This window comes from Schistocerca gregaria, chromosome 3 (assembly GCF_023897955.1).
Source record: "Schistocerca gregaria isolate iqSchGreg1 chromosome 3, iqSchGreg1.2, whole genome shotgun sequence".
In the NCBI taxonomy this organism is placed as follows: domain Eukaryota; kingdom Metazoa; phylum Arthropoda; class Insecta; order Orthoptera; family Acrididae; genus Schistocerca; species Schistocerca gregaria.
This window is the reverse complement of record NC_064922.1, coordinates 98,293,360-98,316,980: the sequence shown is the minus strand read 5'-3', so window position 1 is coordinate 98,316,980 and position 23,621 is coordinate 98,293,360.

Genomic DNA, 23,621 nt, shown 5'->3' with positions numbered 1-23,621 from the left:
TGACTCAAAAGCCGAACGAGTTACTTTCCGACGTTGTTTTAGATGTGCAAGTGATAGTCAAAACTCGCTGTGTCAGCACTCTGCCGACCATTTCGCTAGTTAACACCGGTCTTGTTGTGTGTGTTTCAAGCTCAAGAGCATCTCCAAGCAAAAAATGGTCAACAGCAACATTCAGACGGTTTCGTACTGCTCAACTGCTACATTAAAACGGTATGTTTCTTTTTCAGAACTGGAAAAACACAAGCGTGACAGCATACGAACCTGTAATCTTCAGATCCGAAGCCGGCGCCTTATCCATTAGGCCACACGGTCACTGACGACCAACATTTACATGTATACGACTCATCTCGAAACGCTCACACCCCTGAGGATTTGTGTTTTCGTTCTACACAGCCGCTGCCCCTTGCTCTTTCCCACCCATTCGTTACATTCAACCTCTGACGAGACCGACCAAATAGAGACTGAGAAACAAGACCACACACTTTGTGCATTCGGAATCGAAGGCAGGGCGTCCCTCGCCGCATTTGCTACGATGGCCATTTGCTACTTCTGCAGAAGCGGCGGCGACGACGACGACGACGACGAAGAGCGCGAGAGGCTCTGAGATAAGTGAGAAATACATCTATAAAATGTAATTCAGACTGCCTCGTCCCACCTTATGCTGTACCGTTTTGGCAAATGCTTTATCTCCGCCATTCGCCTTAATCACATCTGAGAGTAATTCTTAAAGAAACGCCTGTCGCTAATTGTTCGTCATCACAGGTACTGTTTGCTATACGGCCACGACGCGCAACTCATTTCCAAAATTCATCTTTCTCCTGTGAGGCTAGAACTTACGACCCCTGGTTTATTAGACCAGTGCTCTACCACTGAGCTGAAGAGGCGCGGCCTAGCGGTACTCTTGGTTACTTCGTCCTTACGGTCGTCTGCATCATCAGACTTTAGCTGACAACACTTCATATTACCGGCTAATATTTGCAGCTATGGCGACAAATTACTGCTTGGCTACACATCTGACACGTAACCGATGTGCTCTCCAAACCACAACACTTGCATTTCAGAACATGTCTTTCACACATGTCTACAAAATCACCTTCACCTTCAAATAGAGTTTCCTTGCGACTGACAGAGACGTAGGCAAAGTTTAAAGTTGCTATTTCCATTAAATCTCGTTAATCAGAAAAACGGTAATTTACTCCTGCAGCGGAACAAAATTCCGTTCCGCCCAGCGTCTGGCTCGAACCCACGACCCTGGGATTAAGAGTCTGACGCTCTACCGACTAAGCTAGCCGGCTACCTCGGTGAATACTGGCCGGGTAGCACGTCACACAGTACTCGTTTTGGTTGGGTGGTCACATACAGAATCTCTCCATGCTGCCTAATGTTTTCCTAACGTCACACTCGTCACGTACTTCACTTTTATGTCATAATCATTTCTGAGAGGCAAAGAAATTGCATGACAACAAGCAGAGCTAGTGGCGTCAAAATTAACACACATACTTTATGTGACTCAAAAGCCGAACGAGTTACTTTCCGACGTTGTTTTAGATGTGCAAGTGATAGTCAAAACTCGCTGTGTCAGCACTCTGCCGACCATTTCGCTAGTTAACACCGGTCTTGTTGTGTGTGTTTCAAGCTCAAGAGCATCTCCAAGCAAAAAATGGTCAACAGCAACATTCAGACGGTTTCGTACTGCTCAATTGCTACATTAAAACGGTATGTTTCTTTTTCAGAACTGGAAAAACACAAGCGTGACAGCATTCGAACCTGTAATCTTCAGATCCGAAGCCGGCGCCTTATCCATTAGGCCACACGGTCACTGACGACCAACATTTACATGTATACGACTCATCTCGAAACGCTCACACCCCTGAGGATTTGTGTTTTCGTTCTACACAGCCGCTGCCCCTTGCTCTTTCCCACCCATTCGTTACATTCAACCTCTGACGAGACCGACCAAATATAGACTGAGAAACAAGACCACACACTTTGTGCATTCGGAATCGAAGGCAGGGCGTCCCTCGCCGCATTTGCTACGATGGCCATTTGCTACTTCTGCAGAAGCGGCGGCGGCGGCGACGACGACGACGACGACGACGACGACGACGACGCAGATCGCGAGATGCTCTGAGATAAGTGAGAAATACATCTATAAAATGTAATTCTGACTGCCTCGTCCCACCTTACGCTGTACCGCTTTGGCAAATGCTTTATCTGCGCCATTCGCCTTAATCACATCTGAGAGTAATTCTTAAAAAAACGCCTGTTGCTAATTGTTCGTCATCACAGGTACTGTTTGCTATACGGCCACGACGCGCAACTAATTTCCAAAATTCATCTTTCTCCTGTGAGGATGGAACTTACGAGCCCTGGTTTATTAGACCAGTGCTCTACCACTGAGCTGAAGAGGCGCAGCCTAGCGGTACTCTTGGGTACTTCGTCCTTACGGGCGTCTGCATCATCAGACTTTAGCTGACAACACTTCATATTACCGGCTAATATTTGCAGCTATGGTGACAAATTACTGCTTGGCTACACATCTGACACGTAACCGATGTGCTCTCCAAACCACAACACTTGCATTTCAGAACATGTGTTTCACACATGTCTACAAAATCACCTTCACCTTCAAATACAGTTTCCTTGCGACTGACAGAGACGTAGGCAAAGTTTAAAGTTGCTATTTCCATTAAATCTCGTTAATCAGAAAAACGGTAATTTACACCTGCAGCGGAACAAAATTCCGTTCTGCCCAGCGTCTGGCTCGAACCCACGAACCTGGGATTAAGAGTCTGACGCTCTACCGATTGAGCTAGCAGGCTACCTCGGTGAATACATGCCGGGTAGCACGTCACACAGTACTCGTTTGGGTTGGGTGGTCACATACAGAATCTCTCCATGCTGCCTAATGTTTTCCTAACGTCACACTCGTCACGTACTTCACTTTTATGTCATAATCATTTCTGAGAGGCAAAGAAATTGCATGACAACAAGCAGAGCTAGTGGCGTCAAAATTAACACACATACTTTATGTGACTCAAAAGCCCAACGAGTTACTTTCCGACGTTGTTTTAGATGTGCAAGTGATAGTCAAAACTCGCTGTGTCAGCACTCTGCCGACCATTTCGCTAGTTAACACCGGTCTTGTTGTGTGTGTTTCAAGCTCAAGAGCATCTCCAAGCAAAAAATGGTCAACAGCAACATTCAGACGGTTTCGTACTGCTCAACTGCTACATTAAAACGGTATGTTTCTTTTTCAGAACTGGAAAAACACAAGCGTGACAGCATACGAACCTGTAATCTTCAGATCCGAAGCCGGCGCCTTATCCATTAGGCCACACGGTCACTGACGACCAACATTTACATGTATACGACTCATCTCGAAACGCTCACACCCCTGAGGATTTGTGTTTTCGTTCTACACAGCCGCTGCCCCTTGCTCTTTCCCACCCATTCGTTACATTCAACCTCTGACGAGACCGACCAAATATAGACTGAGAAACAAGACCACACACTTTGTGCATTCGGAATCGAAGGCAGGGCGTCCCTCGCCGCATTTGCTACGATGGCCATTTGCTACTTCTGCAGAAGCGGCGGCGGCGGCGACGACGACGACGACGACGACGACGACGACGACGACGCAGATCGCGAGATGCTCTGAGATAAGTGAGAAATACATCTATAAAATGTAATTCTGACTGCCTCGTCCCACCTTACGCTGTACCGCTTTGGCAAATGCTTTATCTGCGCCATTCGCCTTAATCACATCTGAGAGTAATTCTTAAAAAAACGCCTGTTGCTAATTGTTCGTCATCACAGGTACTGTTTGCTATACGGCCACGACGCGCAACTAATTTCCAAAATTCATCTTTCTCCTGTGAGGATGGAACTTACGAGCCCTGGTTTATTAGACCAGTGCTCTACCACTGAGCTGAAGAGGCGCAGCCTAGCGGTACTCTTGGGTACTTCGTCCTTACGGGCGTCTGCATCATCAGACTTTAGCTGACAACACTTCATATTACCGGCTAATATTTGCAGCTATGGTGACAAATTACTGCTTGGCTACACATCTGACACGTAACCGATGTGCTCTCCAAACCACAACACTTGCATTTCAGAACATGTGTTTCACACATGTCTACAAAATCACCTTCACCTTCAAATACAGTTTCCTTGCGACTGACAGAGACGTAGGCAAAGTTTAAAGTTGCTATTTCCATTAAATCTCGTTAATCAGAAAAACGGTAATTTACACCTGCAGCGGAACAAAATTCCGTTCTGCCCAGCGTCTGGCTCGAACCCACGAACCTGGGATTAAGAGTCTGACGCTCTACCGATTGAGCTAGCAGGCTACCTCGGTGAATACATGCCGGGTAGCACGTCACACAGTACTCGTTTGGGTTGGGTGGTCACATACAGAATCTCTCCATGCTGCCTAATGTTTTCCTAACGTCACACTCGTCACGTACTTCACTTTTATGTCATAATCATTTCTGAGAGGCAAAGAAATTGCATGACAACAAGCAGAGCTAGTGGCGTCAAAATTAACACACATACTTTATGTGACTCAAAAGCCCAACGAGTTACTTTCCGACGTTGTTTTAGATGTGCAAGTGATAGTCAAAACTCGCTGTGTCAGCACTCTGCCGACCATTTCGCTAGTTAACACCGGTCTTGTTGTGTGTGTTTCAAGCTCAAGAGCATCTCCAAGCAAAAAATGGTCAACAGCAACATTCAGACGGTTTCGTACTGCTCAACTGCTACATTAAAACGGTATGTTTCTTTTTCAGAACTGGAAAAACACAAGCGTGACAGCATACGAACCTGTAATCTTCAGATCCGAAGCCGGCGCCTTATCCATTAGGCCACACGGTCACTGACGACCAACATTTACATGTATACGACTCATCTCGAAACGCTCACACCCCTGAGGATTTGTGTTTTCGTTCTACACAGCCGCTGCCCCTTGCTCTTTCCCACCCATTCGTTACATTCAACCTCTGACGAGACCGACCAAATATAGACTGAGAAACAAGACCACACACTTTGTGCATTCGGAATCGAAGGCAGGGCGTCCCTCGCCGCATTTGCTACGATGGCCATTTGCTACTTCTGCAGAAGCGGCGGCGGCGACGACGACGACGACGACGACGACGACGACGACGACGACGAAGATCGCGAGAGGCTCTGAGATAAGTGAGAAATACATCTATGAAATGTAATTCAGACTGCCTCGCCCCACCTTATGCTGTACCGCTTTGGCAAATGCTTTATCTGCGCCATTCGCCTTAATCACATCTGAGAGTAATTCTTAAAAAAAAGCCTGTTGCTAATTGTTCGTCATCACAGGTACTGTTTGCTATACGGCCACGACGCGCTACTCATTTCCAAAATTCATCTTTCTCCTGTGAGGCTAGAACTTACGACCCCTGGTTTATTAGACCAGTGCTCTACCACTGAGCTGAAGAGGCGCGGCCTAGCGGTACTCTTGGGTACTTCGTCCTTACGGTCGTCTGCATCATCAGACTTTAGCTGACAACACTTCATATTACCGGCTAATATTTGCAGCTATGGCGACAAATTACTGCTTGGCTACACGTCTGACACCTAACCGATGTGCTCTCCAAACCACAACACTTGCATTTCAGAACATGTCTTTCACACATGTCTACAAAATCACCTTCACCTTCAAATACAGTTTCCTTGCGACTGACAGAGACGTAGGCAAAGTTTAAAGTTGCTATTTCCATTAAATCTCGTTAATCAGAAAAACGGTAATTTACACCTGCAGCGGAACAAAATTCCGTTCCGCCCAGCGTCTGGCTCGAACCCACGACCCTGGGATTAAGAGTCTGACGCTCTAACGACTAAGCTAGCCGGCTACCTCGGTGAATACTTGCCGGGTAGCACGTCACACAGTACTCGTTTGGGTTGGGTGGTCACATACAGAATCTCTCCATGCTGCCTAATGTTTTCCTAACGTCACACTCGTCACGTACTTCACTTTTATGTCATAATCATTTCTGAGAGGCAAAGAAATTGCATGACAACAAGCAGAGCTAGTGGCGTCAAAATTAACACACATACTTTATGTGACTCAAAAGCCGAACGAGTTACTTTCCGACGTTGTTTTAGATGTGCAAGTGATAGTCAAAACTCGCTGTGTCGGCACTCTGCCGACCATTTCGCTAGTTAACACCGGTCTTGTTGTGTGTGTTTCAAGCTCAAGAGCATCTCCAAGCAAAAAATGGTCAACAGCAACATTCAGACGGTTTCGTACTGCTCAATTGCTACATTAAAACGGTATGTTTCTTTTTCAGAACTGGAAAAACACAAGCGTGACACCATACGAACCTGTAATCTTCAGATCCGAAGCCGGCGCCTTATCCATTAGGCCACACGGTCACTGACGACGAACATTTACATGTATACGACTCATCTCGAAACGCTCACACCCCTGAGGATTTGTGTTTTCGTTCTACACAGCCGCTGCCCCTTGCTCTTTCCCACCCATTCGTTACATTCAACCTCTGACGAGACCGACCAAATAGAGACTGAGAAACAAGACCACACACTTTGTGCATTCGGAATCGAAGGCAGGGCGTCCCTCGCCGCATTTGCTACGATGGCCATTTGCTACCTCTGCAGAAGCGACGGCGGCGACGACGACGACGACGACGCAGATCGCGAGAGGCTCTGAGATAAGTGAGAAATACATCTATAAAATGTAATTCTGACTGCCTCGTCCCACCTTATGCTGTACCGCTTTGGCAAATGCTTTATCTGCGCCATTCGCCTTAATCACATCTGAGAGTAATTCTTAAAAAAACGCCTGTTGCTAATTGTTCGTCATCACAGGTACTGTTTGCTATACGGCCACGACGCGCAACTCATTTCCAAAATTCATCTTTCTCCTGTGAGGATGGAACTTACGAGCCCTGGTTTATTAGACCAGTGCTCTACCACTGAGCTGAAGAGGCGCAGCCTAGCGGTACTCTTGGGTACTTCGTCCTTACGGGCGTCTGCATCATCAGACTTTAGCTGACAACACTTCATATTACCGGCTAATATTTGCAGCTATGGTGACAAATTACTGCTTGGCTACACATCTGACACGTAACCGATGTGCTCTCTAAACCACAACACTCGCATTTCAGAACATGTGTTTCACACATGTCTACAAAATCACCTTCACCTTCAAATACAGTTTCCTTGCGACTGACAGAGACGTAGGCAAAGTTTAAAGTTGCTATTTCCATTAAATCTCGTTAATCAGAAAAACGGTAATTTACACCTGCAGCGGAACAAAATTCCGTTCCGCCCAGCGTCTGGCTCGAACCCACGAACCTGGGATTAAGAGTCTGACGCTCTACCGACTGAGCTAGCAGGCTACTTCGGTGAATACATGCCGGGTAGCACGTCACACAGTACTCGTTTGGGTTGGGTGGTCACATACAGAATCTCTCCATGCTGCCTAATGTTTTCCTAACGTCACACTCGTCACGTACTTCACTTTTATGTCATAATCATTTCTGAGAGGCAAAGAAATTGCATGACAACAAGCAGAGCTAGTGGCGTCAAAATTAACACACATACTTTATGTGACTCAAAAGCCCAACGAGTTACTTTCCGACGTTGTTTTAGATGTGCAAGTGATAGTCAAAACTCGCTGTGTCAGCACTCTGCCGACCATTTCGCTAGTTAACACCGGTCTTGTTGTGTGTGATTCAAGCTCAAGAGCATCTCCAAGCAAAAAATGGTCAACAGCAACATTCAGGCGGTTTCGTACTGCTCAATTGCTACATTAAAACGGTATGTTTCTTTTTCAGAACTGGAAAAACACAAGCGTGACAGCATTCGAAGCTGTAATCTTCAGATCCGAAGCCGGCGCCTTATCCATTAGGCCACACGGTCACTGACGACCAACATTTACATGTATACGACTCATCTCGAAACGCTCACACCCCTGAGGATTTGTGTTTTCGTTCTACACAGCCGCTGCCCCTTGCTCTTTCCCACCCATTCGTTACATTCAACCTCTGACGAGACCGACCAAATATAGACTGAGAAACAAGACCACACACTTTGTGCATTCGGAATCGAAGGCAGGGCGTCCCTCGCCGCATTTGCTACGATGGCCATTTGCTACTTCTGCAGAAGCGGCGGCGGCGACGACGACGACGAAGATCGCGAGAGGCTCTGAGATAAGTGAGAAATACATCAATAAAATGTAATTCAGACTGCCTCGTCCCACCTTATGCTGTACCGTTTTGGCAAATGCTTTATCTCCGCCATTCGCCTTAATCACATCTGAGAGTAATTCTTAAAGAAACGCCTGTCGCTAATTGTTCGTCATCACAGGTACTGTTTGCTATACGGCCACGACGCGCAACTCATTTCCAAAATTCATCTTTCTCCTGTGAGGCTAGAACTTACGACCCCTGGTTTATTAGACCAGTGCTCTACCACTGAGCTGAAGAGGCGCGGCCTAGCGGTACTCTTGGTTACTTCGTCCTTACGGTCGTCTGCATCATCAGACTTTAGCTGACAACACTTCATATTACCGGCTAATATTTGCAGCTATGGTGACAAATTACTGCTTGGCTACACATCTGACACGTAACCGATGTGCTCTCCAAACCACAACACTTGCATTTCAGAACATGTCTTTCACACATGTCTACAAAATCACCTTCACCTTCAAATACAGTTTCCTTGCGACTGACAGAGACGTAGGCAAAGTTTAAAGTTGCTATTTCCATTAAATCTCGTTAATCAGAAAAACGGTAATTTACACCTGCAGCGGAACAAAATTCCGTTCCGCCCAGCGTCTGGCTCGAACCCACGACCCTGGGATTAAGAGTCTGACGCTCTACCGACTGAGCTAGCAGGCTACCTCGGTGAATACATGCCGGGTAGCACGTCACACAGTACTCGTTTGGGTTGGGTGGTCACATACAGAATCTCTCCATGCTGCCTAATGTTTTCCTAACGTCACACTCGTCACGTACTTCACTTTTATGTCATAATCATTTCTGAGAGGCAAAGAAATTGCATGACAACAAGCAGAGCTAGTGGCGTCAAAATTAACACACATACTTTATGTGACTCAAAAGCCCAACGAGTTACTTTCCGACGTTGTTTTAGATGTGCAAGTGATAGTCAAAACTCGCTGTGTCAGCACTCTGCCGACCATTTCGCTAGTTAACACCGGTCTTGTTGTGTGTGTTTCAAGCTCAAGAGCATCTCCAAGCAAAAAATGGTCAACAGCAACATTCAGACGGTTTCGTACTGCTCAACTGCTACATTAAAACGGTATGTTTCTTTTTCAGAACTGGAAAAACACAAGCGTGACAGCATACGAACCTGTAATCTTCAGATCCGAAGCCGGCGCCTTATCCATTAGGCCACACGGTCACTGACGACCAACATTTACATGTATACGACTCATCTCGAAACGCTCACACCCCTGAGGATTTGTGTTTTCGTTCTACACAGCCGCTGCCCCTTGCTCTTTCCCACCCATTCGTTACATTCAACCTCTGACGAGACCGACCAAATAGAGACTGAGAAACAAGACCACACACTTTGTGCATTCGGAATCGAAGGCAGGGCGTCCCTCGCCGCATTTGCTACGATGGCCATTTGCTACTTCTGCAGAAGCGGCGGCGACGACGACGACGACGACGAAGAGCGCGAGAGGCTCTGAGATAAGTGAGAAATACATCTATAAAATGTAATTCCGACTGCCTCGTCCCACCTTATGCTGTACCGTTTTGGCAAATGCTTTATCTCCGCCATTCGCCTTAATCACATCTGAGAGTAATTCTTAAAGAAACGCCTGTCGCTAATTGTTCGTCATCACAGGTACTGTTTGCTATACGGCCACGACGCGCAACTCATTTCCAAAATTCATCTTTCTCCTGTGAGGCTAGAACTTACGACCCCTGGTTTATTAGACCAGTGCTCTACCACTGAGCTGAAGAGGCGCGGCCTAGCGGTACTCTTGGTTACTTCGTCCTTACGGTCGTCTGCATCATCAGACTTTAGCTGACAACACTTCATATTACCGGCTAATATTTGCAGCTATGGCGACAAATTACTGCTTGGCTACACATCTGACACGTAACCGATGTGCTCTCCAAACCACAACACTTGCATTTCAGAACATGTCTTTCACACATGTCTACAAAATCACCTTCACCTTCAAATAGAGTTTCCTTGCGACTGACAGAGACGTAGGCAAAGTTTAAAGTTGCTATTTCCATTAAATCTCGTTAATCAGAAAAACGGTAATTTACTCCTGCAGCGGAACAAAATTCCGTTCCGCCCAGCGTCTGGCTCGAACCCACGACCCTGGGATTAAGAGTCTGACGCTCTACCGACTAAGCTAGCCGGCTACCTCGGTGAATACTGGCCGGGTAGCACGTCACACAGTACTCGTTTTGGTTGGGTGGTCACATACAGAATCTCTCCATGCTGCCTAATGTTTTCCTAACGTCACACTCGTCACGTACTTCACTTTTATGTCATAATCATTTCTGAGAGGCAAAGAAATTGCATGACAACAAGCAGAGCTAGTGGCGTCAAAATTAACACACATACTTTATGTGACTCAAAAGCCGAACGAGTTACTTTCCGACGTTGTTTTAGATGTGCAAGTGATAGTCAAAACTCGCTGTGTCAGCACTCTGCCGACCATTTCGCTAGTTAACACCGGTCTTGTTGTGTGTGATTCAAGCTCAAGAGCATCTCCAAGCAAAAAATGGTCAACAGCAACATTCAGGCGGTTTCGTACTGCTCAATTGCTACATTAAAACGGTATGTTTCTTTTTCAGAACTGGAAAAACACAAGCGTGACAGCATACGAACCTGTAATCTTCAGATCCGAAGCCGGCGCCTTATCCATTAGGCCACACGGTCACTGACGACCAACATTTACATGTATACGACTCATCTCGAAACGCTCACACCCCTGAGGATTTGTGTTTTCGTTCTACACAGCCGCTGCCCCTTGCTCTTTCCCACCCATTCGTTACATTCAACCTCTGACGAGACCGACCAAATATAGACTGAGAAACAAGACCACACACTTTGTGCATTCGGAATCGAAGGCAGGGCGTCCCTCGCCGCATTTGCTACGATGGCCATTTGCTACTTCAGCAGAAGCGGCGGCGGCGGCGACGACGACGACGAAGATCGCGAGAGGCTCTGAGATAAGTGAGAAATACATCTATAAAATGTAATTCCGACTGCCTCGTCCCACCTTATGCTGTACCGTTTTGGCAAATGCTTTATCTCCGCCATTCGCCTTAATCACATCTGAGAGTAATTCTTAAAGAAACGCCTGTCGCTAATTGTTCGTCATCACAGGTACTGTTTGCTATACGGCCACGACGCGCAACTCATTTCCAAAATTCATCTTTCTCCTGTGAGGCTAGAACTTACGACCCCTGGTTTATTAGACCAGTGCTCTACCACTGAGCTGAAGAGGCGCGGCCTAGCGGTACTCTTGGTTACTTCGTCCTTACGGTCGTCTGCATCATCAGACTTTAGCTGACAACACTTCATATTACCGGCTAATATTTGCAGCTATGGCGACAAATTACTGCTTGGCTACACATCTGACACGTAACCGATGTGCTCTCCAAACCACAACACTTGCATTTCAGAACATGTCTTTCACACATGTCTACAAAATCACCTTCACCTTCAAATAGAGTTTCCTTGCGACTGACAGAGACGTAGGCAAAGTTTAAAGTTGCTATTTCCATTAAATCTCGTTAATCAGAAAAACGGTAATTTACTCCTGCAGCGGAACAAAATTCCGTTCCGCCCAGCGTCTGGCTCGAACCCACGACCCTGGGATTAAGAGTCTGACGCTCTACCGACTAAGCTAGCCGGCTACCTCGGTGAATACTGGCCGGGTAGCACGTCACACAGTACTCGTTTTGGTTGGGTGGTCACATACAGAATCTCTCCATGCTGCCTAATGTTTTCCTAACGTCACACTCGTCACGTACTTCACTTTTATGTCATAATCATTTCTGAGAGGCAAAGAAATTGCATGACAACAAGCAGAGCTAGTGGCGTCAAAATTAACACACATACTTTATGTGACTCAAAAGCCGAACGAGTTACTTTCCGACGTTGTTTTAGATGTGCAAGTGATAGTCAAAACTCGCTGTGTCAGCACTCTGCCGACCATTTCGCTAGTTAACACCGGTCTTGTTGTGTGTGATTCAAGCTCAAGAGCATCTCCAAGCAAAAAATGGTCAACAGCAACATTCAGGCGGTTTCGTACTGCTCAATTGCTACATTAAAACGGTATGTTTCTTTTTCAGAACTGGAAAAACACAAGCGTGACAGCATTCGAAGCTGTAATCTTCAGATCCGAAGCCGGCGCCTTATCCATTAGGCCACACGGTCACTGACGACCAACATTTACATGTATACGACTCATCTCGAAACGCTCACACCCCTGAGGATTTGTGTTTTCGTTCTACACAGCCGCTGCCCCTTGCTCTTTCCCACCCATTCGTTACATTCAACCTCTGACGAGACCGACCAAATATAGACTGAGAAACAAGACCACACACTTTGTGCATTCGGAATCGAAGGCAGGGCGTCCCTCGCCGCATTTGCTACGATGGCCATTTGCTACTTCAGCAGAAGCGGCGGCGGCGGCGACGACGACGACGAAGATCGCGAGAGGCTCTGAGATAAGTGAGAAATACATCAATAAAATGTAATTCAGACTGCCTCGTCCCACCTTATGCTGTACCGTTTTGGCAAATGCTTTATCTCCGCCATTCGCCTTAATCACATCTGAGAGTAATTCTTAAAGAAACGCCTGTCGCTAATTGTTCGTCATCACAGGTACTGTTTGCTATACGGCCACGACGCGCAACTCATTTCCAAAATTCATCTTTCTCCTGTGAGGCTAGAACTTACGACCCCTGGTTTATTAGACCAGTGCTCTACCACTGAGCTGAAGAGGCGCGGCCTAGCGGTACTCTTGGTTACTTCGTCCTTACGGTCGTCTGCATCATCAGACTTTAGCTGACAACACTTCATATTACCGGCTAATATTTGCAGCTATGGCGACAAATTACTGCTTGGCTACACATCTGACACGTAACCGATGTGCTCTCCAAACCACAACACTTGCATTTCAGAACATGTCTTTCACACATGTCTACAAAATCACCTTCACCTTCAAATACAGTTTCCTTGCGACTGACAGAGACGTAGGCAAAGTTTAAAGTTGCTATTTCCATTAAATCTCGTTAATCAGAAAAACGGTAATTTACACCTGCAGCGGAACAAAATTCCGTTCCGCCCAGCGTCTGGCTCGAACCCACGACCCTGGGATTAAGAGTCTGACGCTCTACCGACTGAGCTAGCAGGCTACCTCGGTGAATACATGCCGGGTAGCACGTCACACAGTACTCGTTTGGGTTGGGTGGTCACATACAGAATCTCTCCATGCTGCCTAATGTTTTCCTAACGTCACACTCGTCACGTACTTCACTTTTATGTCATAATCATTTCTGAGAGGCAAAGAAATTGCATGACAACAAGCAGAGCTAGTGGCGTCAAAATTAACACACATACTTTATGTGACTCAAAAGCCGAACGAGTTACTTTCCGACGTTGTTTTAGATGTGCAAGTGATAGTCAAAACTCGCTGTGTCAGCACTCTGCCGACCATTTCGCTAGTTAACACCGGTCTTGTTGTGTGTGTTTCAAGCTCAAGAGCATCTCCAAGCAAAAAATGGTCAACAGCAACATTCAGACGGTTTCGTACTGCTCAACTGCTACATTAAAACGGTATGTTTCTTTTTCAGAACTGGAAAAACACAAGCGTGACAGCATTCGAAGCTGTAATCTTCAGATCCGAAGCCGGCGCCTTATCCATTAGGCCACACGGTCACTGACGACCAACATTTACATGTATACGACTCATCTCGAAACGCTCACACCCCTGAGGATTTGTGTTTTCGTTCTACACAGCCGCTGCCCCTTGCTCTTTCCCACCCATTCGTTACATTCAACCTCTGACGAGACCGACCAAATATAGACTGAGAAACAAGACCACACACTTTGTGCATTCGGAATCGAAGGCAGGGCGTCCCTCGCCGCATTTGCTACGATGGCCATTTGCTACTTCAGCAGAAGCGGCGGCGGCGGCGACGACGACGACGAAGATCGCGAGAGGCTCTGAGATAAGTGAGAAATACATCAATAAAATGTAATTCAGACTGCCTCGTCCCACCTTATGCTGTACCGTTTTGGCAAATGCTTTATCTCCGCCATTCGCCTTAATCACATCTGAGAGTAATTCTTAAAGAAACGCCTGTCGCTAATTGTTCGTCATCACAGGTACTGTTTGCTATACGGCCACGACGCGCAACTCATTTCCAAAATTCATCTTTCTCCTGTGAGGCTAGAACTTACGACCCCTGGTTTATTAGACCAGTGCTCTACCACTGAGCTGAAGAGGCGCGGCCTAGCGGTACTCTTGGTTACTTCGTCCTTACGGTCGTCTGCATCATCAGACTTTAGCTGACAACACTTCATATTACCGGCTAATATTTGCAGCTATGGCGACAAATTACTGCTTGGCTACACATCTGACACGTAACCGATGTGCTCTCCAAACCACAACACTTGCATTTCAGAACATTTCTTTCACACATGTCTACAAAATCACCTTCACCTTCAAATAGAGTTTCCTTGCGACTGACAGAGACGTAGGCAAAGTTTAAAGTTGCTATTTCCATTAAATCTCGTTAATCAGAAAAACGGTAATTTACTCCTGCAGCGGAACAAAATTCCGTTCCGCCCAGCGTCTGGCTCGAACCCACGACCCTGGGATTAAGAGTCTGACGCTCTACCGACTAAGCTAGCCGGCTACCTCGGTGAATACTGGCCGGGTAGCACGTCACACAGTACTCGTTTTGGTTGGGTGGTCACATACAGAATCTCTCCATGCTGCCTAATGTTTTCCTAACGTCACACTCGTCACGTACTTCACTTTTATGTCATAATCATTTCTGAGAGGCAATGAAATTGCATGACAACAAGCAGAGCTAGTGGCGTCAAAATTAACACACATACTTTATGTGACTCAAAAGCCGAACGAGTTACTTTCCGACGTTGTTTTAGATGTGCAAGTGATAGTCAAAACTCGCTGTGTCAGCACTCTGCCGACCATTTCGCTAGTTAACACCGGTCTTGTTGTGTGTGATTCAAGCTCAAGAGCATCTCCAAGCAAAAAATGGTCAACAGCTACATTCAGGCGGTTTCGTACTGCTCAATTGCTACATTAAAACGGTATGTTTCTTTTTCAGAACTGGAAAAACACAAGCGTGACAGCATTCGAAGCTGTAATCTTCAGATCCGAAGCCGGCGCCTTATCCATTAGGCCACACGGTCACTGACGACCAACATTTACATGTATACGACTCATCTCGAAACGCTCACACCCCTGAGGATTTGTGTTTTCGTTCTACACAGCCGCTGCCCCTTGCTCTTTCCCACCCATTCGTTACATTCAACCTCTGACGAGACCGACCAAATATAGACTGAGAAACAAGACCACACACTTTGTGCATTCGGAATCGAAGGCAGGGCGTCCCTCGCCGCATTTGCTACGATGGCCATTTGCTACTTCTGCAGAAGCGGCGGCGGCGACGACGACGACGACGACGACGACGACGACGAAGATCGCGAGAGGCTCTGAGATAAGTGAGAAATACATCTATGAAATGTAATTCAGACTGCCTCGCCCCACCTTATGCTGTACCGCTTTGGCAAATGCTTTATCTGCGCCATTCGCCTTAATCACATCTGAGAGTAATTCTTAAAAAAAAGCCTGTTGCTAATTGTTCGTCATCACAGGTACTGTTTGCTATACGGCCACGACGCGCAAATAATTTCCAAAATTCATCTTTCTCCTGTTAGGATGGAACTTACGACCCCTGGTTTATTAGACCAGTGCTCTACCACTGAGCTGAAGAGGCGCAGCCTAGCGGTACTCTTGGGTACTTCGTCCTTACGGTCGTCTGCATCATCAGACTTTAGCTGACAACACTTCATATTACCGGCTAATATTTGCAGCTATGGCGACAAATTACTGCTTGGCTACACGTCTGACACCTAACCGATGTGCTCTCCAAACCACAACACTTGCATTTCAGAACATGTCTTTCACACATGTCTACAAAATCACCTTCACCTTCAAATAGAGTTTCCTTGCGACTGACAGAGACGTAGGCAAAGTTTAAAGTTGCTATTTCCATTAAATCTCGTTAATCAGAAAAACGGTAATTTACACCTGCAGCGGAACAAAATTCCGTTCCGCCCAGCGTCTGGCTCGAACCCACGACCCTGGGATTAAGAGTCTGACGCTCTAACGACTAAGCTAGCCGGCTACCTCGGTGAATACTTGCCGGGTAGCACGTCACACAGTACTCGTTTGGGTTGGGTGGTCACATACAGAATCTCTCCATGCTGCCTAATGTTTTCCTAACGTCACACTCGTCACGTACTTCACTTTTATGTCATAATCATTTCTGAGAGGCAAAGAAATTGCATGACAACAAGCAGAGCTAGTGGCGTCAAAATTAACACACATACTTTATGTGACTCAAAAGCCGAACGAGTTACTTTCCGACGTTGTTTTAGACGTGCAAGTGATAGTCAAAACTCGCTGTGTCGGCACTCTGCCGACCATTTCGCTAGTTAACACCGGTCTTGTTGTGTGTGTTTCAAGCTCAAGAGCATCTCCAAGCAAAAAATGGTCAACAGCAACATTCAGACGTTTTCGTACTGCTCAATTGCTACATTAAAACGGTATGGTTCTGTTTCAGAACTGGAAAAGCACAAGCGTGACAGCATTCGAACCTGTAATCTTCACATCCGAAGTCCGACGCCTTATCCATTAGGCCACACGGTCACTGACGACCAACATTTACATGTATACGACTCATCTCGAAACGCTCACACCCCTGAGGATTTGTGTTTTCGTTCTACACAGCCGCTGCCCCTTGCTCTTTCCCACCCATTCGTTACATTCAACCTCTGACGAGACCGACCAAATATAGACTGAGAAACAAGACCACACACTTTGTGCATTCGGAATCGAAGGCAGGGCGTCCCTCGCCGCATTTGCTACGATGGCCATTTGCTACTTCTGCAAAAGCGACGGCGGCGGCGACGACGACGACGACGACGACGACGACGACGAAGATCGCGAGAGGCTCTGAGATAAGTGAGAAATATATCTATAAAATGTAATTCTGACTGCCTCGTCCCACCTTATGCTGTACCGTTTTGGCAAATGCTTTATCTGCGCCATTCGCCTTAATCACATCTGAGAGTAATTCTTAAAAAAACGCCTGTCGCTAATTGTTCGTCATCACAGGTACTGTTTGCTATACGGCCACGACGCGCAAATAATTTCCAAAATTCATCTTTCTCCTGTTAGGATGGAACTTACGACCCCTGGTTTATTAGACCAGTGCTCTACCACTGAGCTGAAGAGGCGCAGCCTAGCGGTACTCTTGGGTACTTCGTCCTTACGGTCGTCTGCATCATCAGACTTTAGCTGACAACACTTCATATTACCGGCTAATATTTGCAGCTATGGTGACAAATTACTGCTTGGCTACACATCTGACACGTAACCGATGTGCTCTCCAAACCACAACACTTGCATTTCAGAACATGTCTTTCACACATGTCTACAAAATCACCTTCACCTTCAAATACAGTTTCCTTGCGACTGACAGAGACGTAGGCAAAGTTTAAAGTTGCTATTTCCATTAAATCTCGTTAATCAGAAAAACGGTAATTTACACCTGCAGCGGAACAAAATTCCGTTCCGCCCAGCGTCTGGCTCGAACCCACGACCCTGGGATTAAGAGTCTGACGCTCTACCGACTGAGCTAGCCGGCTACCTCGGTGAATGCATGCCGGGTAGCACGTCACACAGTACTCGTTTGGGTTAGGTGGTCACATACAGAATCTCTCCATGCTGCCTAATGTATTTCTAACGTCACACTCGTCACGTACTTCACTTTTATGTCATAATCATTTCTGAGAGGCAAAGAAATTGCATGACAACAAGCAGAGCTAGTGGCGTCAAAATTAACACACATACTTTATGTGACTCAAAAGCCGAACGAGTTACTTTCCGACGTTGTTTTAGATGTGCAAGTGATAGTCAAAACTCGCTGTGTCGGCACTCTGCCGACCATTTCGCTAGTTAACACCGGTCTTGTTGTGTGTGTTTCAAGCTCAAGAGCATCTCCAAGCAAAAAATGGTCAACAGCAACATTCAGACGCTTTCGTACTGCTCAATTGCTACATTAAAACGGTATGTTTCTTTTTCAGAACTGGAAAAACACAAGCGTGACAGCATTCGAACCTGTAATCTTCAGATCCGAAGCCGGCGCCTTATCCATTAGGCCACACGGTCATTGACGACCAACATTTACATGTATACGACTCATCTCGAAACGCTCACACCCCTGAGGATTTGTGTTTTCGTTCTACACAGCCGCTGCCCCTTGCTCTTTCCCACCCATTCGTTACATTCAACCTCTGACGAGACCGACCAAATATAGACTGAGAAACAAGACCACACACTTTGTGCATTCGGAATCGAAGGCAGGGCGTCCCTCGCCGCATTTGCAACGATGGCCATTTGCTACTTCAGCAGAAGCGGCGGCGGCGATGACGACGCCGACGACGACGACGACGACGAAGATCGCGAGAGGCTCTGAGATAAGTGAGAAATACATCTATAAAATGTAATTCTGACTGCCTCGTCCCACCTTATGCTGTACCGCTTTGGCAAATGCTTTATCTGCGCCATTCGCCTTAATCACATCTGAGAGTAATTCTTAAAAAAACGCCTGTTGCTAATTGTTCGTCATCACAGGTACTGTTTGCTATACGGCCACGACGCGCAACTAATTTCCAAAATTCATCTTTCTCCTGTGAGGATGGAACTTACGACCCCTGGTTTATTAGACCAGTGCTCTACCACTGAGCTGAAGAGGCGCAGCCTAGCGGTACTCTTGTGTACTTCGTCCTTACGGTCGTCTGCATCATCAGACTTTAGCTGACAACACTTCATATTACCGGCTAATATTTGCAGCTATGGCGACAAATTACTGCTTGGCTACACATCTGACACGTAACCGATGTGCTCCCCAAACCACAACACTTGCATTTCAGAACATGTCTTTCACACATGTCTACAAAATCACCTTCACCTTCAAATACAGTTTCCTTGCGACTGACAGAGACGTAGGCAAAGTTTAAAGTTGCTATTTCCATTAAATCTCGTTAATCAGAAAAACGGTAATTTACACCTGCAGCGGAACAAAATTCCTTTCCGCCCAGCGTCTGGCTCGAACCCACGACCCTGGGATTAACAGTCTGACGCTCTACCGACTAAGCTAGCCGGCTACCTCGTTGAATGTTTGCCGGGTAGCACGTCACACAGTACTCGTTTGGGTTGCGTGGTCACATACACAATCTCTCCATGCTGCCTAATGTTTTCCTAACGTCACACTCGTCACGTACTTCACTTTTATGTCATAATCATTTCTGAGAGGCAAAGAAATTGCATGACAACAAGCAGAGCTAGTGGCGTCAAAATTAACACACATACTTTATGTGACTCAAAAGCCGAACGAGTTACTTTCCGACGTTGTTTTAGATGTGCAAGTGATAGTGAAAACTCGCTGTGTCGGCACTCTGCCGACCATTTCGCTAGTTAACACCGGTCTTGTTGTGTGTGTTTCAAGCTCAAGAGCATCTCCAAGCAAAAAATGGTCAACAGCAACATTCAGGCGGTTTCGTACTGCTCAATTGCTACATTAAAACGGTATGTTTCTTTTTCAGAACTGGAAAAACACAAGCGTGACAGCATTCGAAGCTGTAATCTTCAGATCCGAAGCCGGCGCCTTATCCATTAGGCCACACGGTCACTGACGACCAACATTTACATGTATACGACTCATCTCGAAACGCTCACACCCCTGAGGATTTGTGTTTTCGTTCTACACAGCCGCTGCCCCTTGCTCTTTCCCACCCATTCGTTACATTCAACCTCTGACGAGACCGACCAAATATAGACTGAGAAACAAGACCACACACTTTGTGCATTCGGAATCGAAGGCAGGGCGTCCCTCGCCGCATTTGCTACGATGGCCATTTGCTACTTCTGCAGAAGCGGCGGCGGCGACGACGACGACGAAGATCGCGAGAGGCTCTGAGATAAGTGAGAAATACATCAATAAAATGTAATTCAGACTGCCTCGTCCCACCTTATGCTGTACCGTTTTGGCAAATGCTTTATCTCCGCCATTCGCCTTAATCACATCTGAGAGTAATTCTTAAAGAAACGCCTGTCGCTAATTGTTCGTCATCACAGGTACTGTTTGCTATACGGCCACGACGCGCAACTCATTTCCAAAATTCATCTTTCTCCTGTGAGGCTAGAACTTACGACCCCTGGTTTATTAGACCAGTGCTCTACCACTGAGCTGAAGATTCGCGGCCTAGCGGTACTCTTGGTTACTTCGTCCTTACGGTCGTCTGCATCATCAGACTTTAGCTGACAACACTTCATATTACCGGCTAATATTTGCAGCTATGGCGACAAATTACTGCTTGGCTACACATCTGACACGTAACCGATGTGCTCTCCAAACCACAACACTTGCATTTCAGAACATTTCTTTCACACATGTCTACAAAATCACCTTCACCTTCAAATAGAGTTTCCTTGCGACTGACAGAGACGTAGGCAAAGTTTAAAGTTGCTATTTCCATTAAATCTCGTTAATCAGAAAAACGGTAATTTACTCCTGCAGCGGAACAAAATTCCGTTCCGCCCAGCGTCTGGCTCGAACCCACGACCCTGGGATTAAGAGTCTGACGCTCTACCGACTAAGCTAGCCGGCTACCTCGGTGAATACTGGCCGGGTAGCACGTCACACAGTACTCGTTTTGGTTGGGTGGTCACATACAGAATCTCTCCATGCTGCCTAATGTTTTCCTAACGTCACACTCGTCACGTACTTCACTTTTATGTCATAATCATTTCTGAGAGGCAAAGAAATTGCATGACAACAAGCAGAGCTAGTGGCGTCAAAATTAACACACATACTTTATGTGACTCAAAAGCCGAACGAGTTACTTTCCGACGTTGTTTTAGATGTGCAAGTGATAGTCAAAACTCGCTGTGTCAGCACTCTGCCGACCATTTCGCTAGTTAACACCGGTCTTGTTGTGTGTGATTCAAGCTCAAGAGCATCTCCAAGCAAAAAATGGTCAACAGCAACATTCAGGCGGTTTCGTACTGCTCAATTGCTACATTAAAACGGTATGTTTCTTTTTCAGAACTGGAAAAACACAAGCGTGACAGCATTCGAAGCTGTAATCTTCAGATCCGAAGCCGGCGCCTTATCCATTAGGCCACACGGTCACTGACGACCAACATTTACATGTATACGACTCATCTCGAAACGCTCACACCCCTGAGGATTTGTGTTTTCGTTCTACACAGCCGCTGCCCCTTGCTCTTTCCCACCCATTCGTTACATTCAACCTCTGACGAGACCGACCAAATATAGACTGAGAAACAAGACCACACACTTTGTGCATTCGGAATCGAAGGCAGGGCGTCCCTCGCCGCATTTGCTACGATGGCCATTTGCTACTTCTGCAGAAGCGGCGGCGGCGACGACGACGACGACGACGACGACGACGACGACGACGACGACGAAGATCGCGAGAGGCTCTGAGATAAGTGAGAAATACATCTATGAAATGTAATTCAGACTGCCTCGCCCCACCTTATGCTGTACCGCTTTGGCAAATGCTTTATCTGCGCCATTCGCCTTAATCACATCTGAGAGTAATTCTTAAAAAAAAGCCTGTTGCTAATTGTTCGTCATCACAGGTACTGTTTGCTATACGGCCACGACGCGCAAATAATTTCCAAAATTCATCTTTCTCCTGTTAGGATGGAACTTACGACCCCTGGTTTATTAGACCAGTGCTCTACCACTGAGCTGAAGAGGCGCAGCCTAGCGGTACTCTTGGGTACTTCGTCCTTACGGTCGTCTGCATCATCAGACTTTAGCTGACAACACTTCATATTACCGGCTAATATTTGCAGCTATGGCGACAAATTACTGCTTGGCTACACGTCTGACACCTAACCGATGTGCTCTCCAAACCACAACACTTGCATTTCAGAACATGTCTTTCACACATGTCTACAAAATCACCTTCACCTTCAAATAGAGTTTCCTTGCGACTGACAGAGACGTAGGCAAAGTTTAAAGTTGCTATTTCCATTAAATCTCGTTAATCAGAAAAACGGTAATTTACACCTGCAGCGGAACAAAATTCCTTTCCGCCCAGCGTCTGGCTCGAACCCACGACCCTGGGATTAAGAGTCTGACGCTCTAACGACTAAGCTAGCCGGCTACCTCGGTGAATACTTGCCGGGTAGCACGTCACACAGTACTCGTTTGGGTTGGGTGGTCACATACAGAATCTCTCCATGCTGCCTAATGTTTTCCTAACGTCACACTCGTCACGTACTTCACTTTTATGTCATAATCATTTCTGAGAGGCAAAGAAATTGCATGACAACAAGCAGAGCTAGTGGCGTCAAAATTAACACACATACTTTATGTGACTCAAAAGCCGAACGAGTTACTTTCCGACGTTGTTTTAGATGTGCAAGTGATAGTCAAAACTCGCTGTGTCGGCACTCTGCCGACCATTTCGCTAGTTAACACCGGTCTTGTTGTGTGTGTTTCAAGCTCAAGAGCATCTCCAAGCAAAAAATGGTCAACAGCAACATTCAGACGTTTTCGTACTGCTCAATTGCTACATTAAAACGGTATGGTTCTGTTTCAGAACTGGAAAAGCACAAGCGTGACAGCATTTAACCTGTAATCTTCACATCCGAAGTCCGACGCCTTATCCATTAGGCCACACGGTCACTGACGACCAACATTTACATGTATACGACTCATCTCGAAACGCTCACACCCCTGAGGATTTGTGTTTTCGTTCTACACAGCCGCTGCCCCTTGCTCTTTCCCACCCATTCGTTACATTCAACCTCTGACGAGACCGACCAAATATAGACTGAGAAACAAGACCACACACTTTGTGCATTCGGAATCGAAGGCAGGGCGTCCCTCGCCGCATTAGCTACGATGGCCATTTGCTACTTCTGCAAAAGCGACGGCGGCGTCGACGACGACGACGACGACGACGACGACGACGAAGATCGCGAGAGGCTCTGAGATAAGTGAGAAATATATCTATAAAATGTAATTCTGACTGCCTCGTCCCACCTTATGCTGTACCGTTTTGGCAAATGCTTTATCTGCGCCATTCGCCTTAATCACATCTGAGAGTAATTCTTAAAAAAACGCCTGTCGCTAATTGTTCGTCATCACAGGTACTGTTTGCTATACGGCCACGACGCGCAAATAATTTCCAAAATTCATCTTTCTCCTGTTAGGATGGAACTTACGACCCCTGGTTTATTAGACCAGTGCTCTACCACT